Consider the following 6,000-nt stretch of genomic DNA (forward strand, 5'->3'; position numbering starts at 1 on the left):
TACTGTCGGTGATTAGCATACACGTGCGATTCAACAAAATCATGATAGTGTAATCAAATCAAAAGTGTAAAGCATATCTGTGGTGTTGTGGCCACACAGACACAACGTTTGTTATTGTAGGTCACAATCAAAACACTTTCAAAATATTTACATAGTTATTTTTTTAAAATAATCAACAAACACCATGTGGGTGAGGTGAGGTGAAGTGAAATTGGGTTTAACGTCGTACTTGAGAATATTTCGCTCACATGACGACGTGCATGCGTGTGTATGTGTATGTGCGGCTGCTTGTACTAGCCCAGACTGAAGCTGGTTTTATAGTGCTAGCCCACTTAGATACCATGCCACAGTGAAGCATGAATACCCCACTCAGACACATTATACTGACTCCGAGCCGACCAGTCCTTGTACCCATTAATGCCGAGCGCCAGGCAGGGACCAACTACCATGTGGGTACTTCTATTGTAATTCAGTATAGATCGTTTTATCACACATGGATCTACCAAACAAAATATCCATGGCAGAGAAATTAGGAAACACTACTTTATGATTTCTATGTTTAATTATTGTAAGTACTGGTATACACTCTTCCTTAATTGCTGTCAGTTAATCTCGCATATGGGACAGGTGTTGTCATGTTGACACAAGTATAATCCCACCTCTCTCTCTCTGATTGTTTCAGTAAACACGATTCAATTATGGCGGCTAGCTTTGATCAGTGCATGTGTATCGGTTGTGAAAACTTTGTGATGGATACCATCACTCAGGTGAAAATTGCACCCTGTGAAAATATATACGATTACAGTATGCAATCCATTGTTTGATTCCAAATATGAATCTCGGTTTTTAACAAGAAGTGGGCTTTACACATTGTACCATGTGCAGGATCAAACCCAGCCCTTCAGCATGACAGGTGAATACCACAACCACTAGGCCACCCCACTTCTCCCCTCACAACAATAACCACAACAAGAAGTCTAAGAGTAAAAACAAGAAACATTAAACATATTTAGATTTATTTGTTTTTGTCTTATTGGTAAACATTCTCATGGTATGCATTGAAATATACAGTCCAGGTTACCAAGTACAGGTTGATTTAATTAAGTAATTATGGTTGGCTGTGAATGTAGTGACGTCTTTGTAGGGTCTGTTTTGAATATGATGATACTGAATTAGTTGTCATGACGCTAGTGTGTGTTTTATTCCAAGATAATAGCAGTTGTGCTGGCTGAGTTACTTTAAATGTATTGTCTTTTACAGAAAACTTTGTGAACTTACGTCAGCTGTTCTAAGTGGTTTGGGCTGATGTGAGATATTTCATCATTATCACGGTATTTGCCTGTTTATCTGGAAACAATTGTAAACAATTTGTTTACAGAGTTGGTATATTCACTGTGGTGTACTGTGTGGGTGTGTGTTTGTTGTTTAATGTTGCCCTTAGCGATATTCCAGTTATGTGTCAGCGCCATGTAGATAATCAAGTCTTGACTATACAAACCAGCGGTCGATATTGTGAGCAGTGGTCTCTATGACAACAGGGGTCACAGACACTCCATCAGTCAAGTTATTGAGTCGTAGAACCAGAAATGCCAGAATAGTATGATTTTTCACCCAGGATTACGACAGTACGATCATCCCAGTGAAAGTAGAAATTTCTGAAATTCTGCGCACCTTATAGGGAAATCTTCACCCCTTATATATAAATCTGTGCACCTTATAGGGAAATCTTCACCCCCATTATATATAAATCTGTGCACCTTATAGTGAAAACTTCACCCCTTATATATAAATCTGTGCACCTTATAGGGAAAACTTCACCCCTTATATATAAATCTGTGCACCTTATAGGGAAATCCTCATCTGCCCTTATATACTCCCTTATATAAATCTGTGCACCTTATAGTGAAAACTTCACCCCTTATATATAAATCTGTGCACCTTATAGGGAAAACTTCACCCCTTATATATAAATCTGTGCACCTTATAGGGAAATCCTCACTCCCTTATATATAAATCTGTGTACCTTATAGGGAAATCTTCACTCATTATATATAAATCTGTGCACCTTATAGAAATCTTCACCCCTTATATATAAATCTTCACTCCTTATATATAAATCTGTGCACCTTATAGGGAAATCCTCACTCCCTTATATATAAATCTGTGCACCTTATAGGGAAATCTTCACCCCTTATATATAAATCTGTGCACCTTATAGGGAAATCTTCACCCCTTATATATAAATCTGTGCACCTTATAGGGAAATCCTCACTCCCTTATATATAAATCTGTGTACCTTATAGGTAAATCTTCACTCCTTATATATAAATCTGTGCACCTTATAGGTAAATCTTCACTCCTTATATATAAATCTGTGCACCTTATAGGGAAATTCTCACTCCCTTATATATAAATCTGTGCACCTTATAGGGAAATCTTCACCCCTTATATATAAATCTGTGCACCTTATAGGGAAATCCTCTTCCCCCTTATATATAAATCTGTGCACCTTATAGGAAATCCTCACTCCTTATATATAAATCTGTGCACCTTATAGGGAAATCTTCACTATATAAATCTGTGCACCTTATAGGGAAATCCTCACCCTTTATATATAAATCTGTGCACCTTATAGGAAATCTTCACTCCTTATATATAAATCTGTGCACCTTATAGGGAAATCTTCACTCCTTATATATAAATCTGTGCACCTTATAGGGAAATCTTCACTCCCTTATATATAAATCTGTGCACCTTATAGGGGAAATCTTCATCCCTCCTTTATATATAAATCTGTGCACCTTATGTGAAATCTTCTTCCTATATATAAACTTAAGGGAAATCTTCACTCCTTATAGATAAATCTGTGCACCTTATAGGGAAATCCTCACTCCCTTATATATAAATCGGTGCACCTTATAGGGAAATATGTACGCCTTAAAAGTAAATCTATACCTTATAGGTAAAAGAGGCATGTTCTAGTTAAATCTGCACACCTTTTCCACCATGAAATTAAACTGGCACCTTCTTCATACATCTGCGCACCTTGTAGGTAAATCCTAATCTTAAAGATAAATCAATGCACGTTATTGGTAAATCTGAACCTTAAAGGTAAATCTGTGCACTGTATGGGTAAATAGGAACCTTAAAGGTAAATTTGTACTCCTTAAAGGTAAACTGGAGCAATAACAACTGGCAAATTAAAGGTAAATCTGTACACCTTAAAGGTAAACTGGCGCAATAACAACTGGCAAATTAAAGGTAAATCTGTGCACCTTAAAGGTAAACTGGAGCAATAACAACTGGCAAATTAAAGGTAAATCTGTACACCTTAAAGGTTGATTGTCACCTTAAAGGTAAATCTGTACACCTTAAAATAAATCTGTACACCTTAAAGGTAAAGGAGAACCTGACAGGTAAATCAAGTTACACCTACACACTTAGCATGACAAACATTCAGCAACCAGACGTGTACAGACATGGGTGAGTTCCTCTATTGTGCAGAGGCAAGTGCATGCGTACACAGGTGCTAGATGACCCGATAGAGATGGGAGGATCTTCTAATGATGCAACCATTATTTCCACCCATTAAACTTATGTGATTGTTTATAATGCACATATTTCAAACCTTCAACCTTGTATGTCATGTTATGTCAAGTGACTGTTTACGTACTGAACCACTAGGAGAGGTAATTACAAGGTATTTAGTCTTACATGTCATGACTTCAGTTGTCTGCATGCTACATTTATTTACAGGTAAATCTGCACACCGTATAGGTATAAATCTGTACATCTTATAAGTGAATCGGTACACCTTACAGATAAATCTGTACACCTTCTAGGAGTGAGTGATTTTAGTTTTACGTCCCTTTTAGCAATATTCCAGCAATATCACGGCGGGGGACACCAGAAATGGGCTTCACACATTATACCCATGTGGGGAGACGAACCCGGGTCTTCGGCGTGACTAGCGAACTTTTTAACCACTAGGCTACCCCACCACCCACACCTTATAGGTAAATCTGTACATCTTAAGGGTAAATCTGTACACCTTATGGGTAAATCTGTACACCTTATATGTGAATCTGTACACTTAATAGGTATATCTATATACCTTGTACATAAAAAATCTGCTCACCATATTTGCATATCTGTAAAACTTTAAGGTACATCTGTACAACTTTAAGGTACATCTGTACAACTTTAAGGTACATCTGTACACCATCCAGGTAAATCTGTACACCTTATTGGTAAATGTGCATACCTTATAGATATATCATTTCAAATTTTAGGTTTATCTGTACACCTTATTGGTAAATGTGCATATCTTATAGATATATCATTTCAAATTTTAGGTTAATCTGTACACCTTATTGGTAAATGTGCATATCTTATAGATATATCATTTCAAATTTTAGGTTAATCTGTACACCTTATTGGTAAATGTGCATATCTTATAGATATATCATTTCAAATTTTAGGTTAATCTGTACACCTTATTGGTAAATGTGCATATCTTATAGATATATCATTTCAAATTTTAGGTTAATCTGTACACCTTACAGGTATATCTGTACACTTTGTAGATAGATCTGTTAAAGTCTTTGGTAGATAAATCTGCTCTCCTTTTTTGTTAATGTGGTTGGCGAGCTGTCTAAGGTGCCAGGCTAGAAATCCAGCGAGCTTGGAGGTGTCGGGATCGAGCCCACCTGTGACCAGGTGTAAAAACCTTGGAGTCAATTTTGTGTGAAGATTCTTTCAGTGTTGTCACAACCCCTAGTGTACAGTACACAACCCTGTGCACTTAAAAGAACCCACAAATTCGTTGGTATATGACCAGATGGTGGCCACATGTATACCTGCAAACACCTAGTTGCGGGTACAGCAACGTGCAGTAAACTTGGACAAAGTACTGTGACTATGTGTCCCTGTCCACCCAGCTGTGAATGGGTACCTCGTAAGGATGAGAAAACCGCAACAACTTGGCGTGCCTAGTGGCTGCAAGAGTTGTATACTCCCCAGGGAGTTGAGATAATACGATGTGCCATTGAGTGATCGAGGGAAAAAATATCAGAGCCTTGAGCATGTACTAACTGCTTGGATATGTGCGCTATATAAATATCCTATGATAATAATCTGTACTCCTTATAGGTAAATCTGCCCATCTCATCGGTAGATTTATAAGTAACCCCAGTACACTTAGAATGACAAACATTTCTGAACTTCACAACTTAGCAACCACACATGTGAAGTCATGTCAGTGCAAGGATCCCTGTATAAGTGCATTAGTACACAGGTACTAGACGACCCCGATAAAGATGGAGGATCTTATAGCGATGCATCAATTAGTTCCACACATTAAAATTACATAATTGTCTTGAATGCACAAGTTTGGGGCCTTGCATGAAGAGAGGTTGTTTTTATAACTATGTACTATGGAAGAAGAGCTCAAAATTTTTTAAGTGTCCATGTGCTTATAATGTGAGTGAGTGAGATGAGGTGAGGTGAGGTGAAATGGGGTTTAACGTCGTGCTTGAGAATATTTTGCTCATATGACGACGTGCATGCGTGTGTATGTGTATGTGCGGCTGCTTGTACTAGCCCAGACTTAAGCTGGTTTTATAGTGCTAGCCCACTGAGATACCATGCCGCAGTGAAGCATGAATACCCCACTCAGACACATTATACTGACTCCGAGCTGACCAGTCCTTGTTGTACCCATAAAGGCCGAGCGCCAGGCAGGGACCAAGAAGTACCATATTTTATCGTCTTTTGGTATGACGCAGTCGGGGATCAAACCTGCGACCTTCCGCTCTCCCGGGCGGACACTGTAACCACTACACCACGGAGGCGGTCTGTGAGTGAGTGAGTTTAGTTTTACGCCACACTCAGCAATAGTCCAGCTATATAGCGAGGGCCTGTAAATAATCGAGTCTGGACCAGACAATCCAGTGATCAACAGCATGAGCATCGACTTGTACAATTGGGAACCGATGACGT

This window comes from Haliotis rubra, unplaced genomic scaffold (assembly GCF_003918875.1).
Source record: "Haliotis rubra isolate DU_JTF1 unplaced genomic scaffold, ASM391887v1 Scf21, whole genome shotgun sequence".
Taxonomy (NCBI): Eukaryota; Metazoa; Mollusca; class Gastropoda; order Lepetellida; family Haliotidae; genus Haliotis; species Haliotis rubra.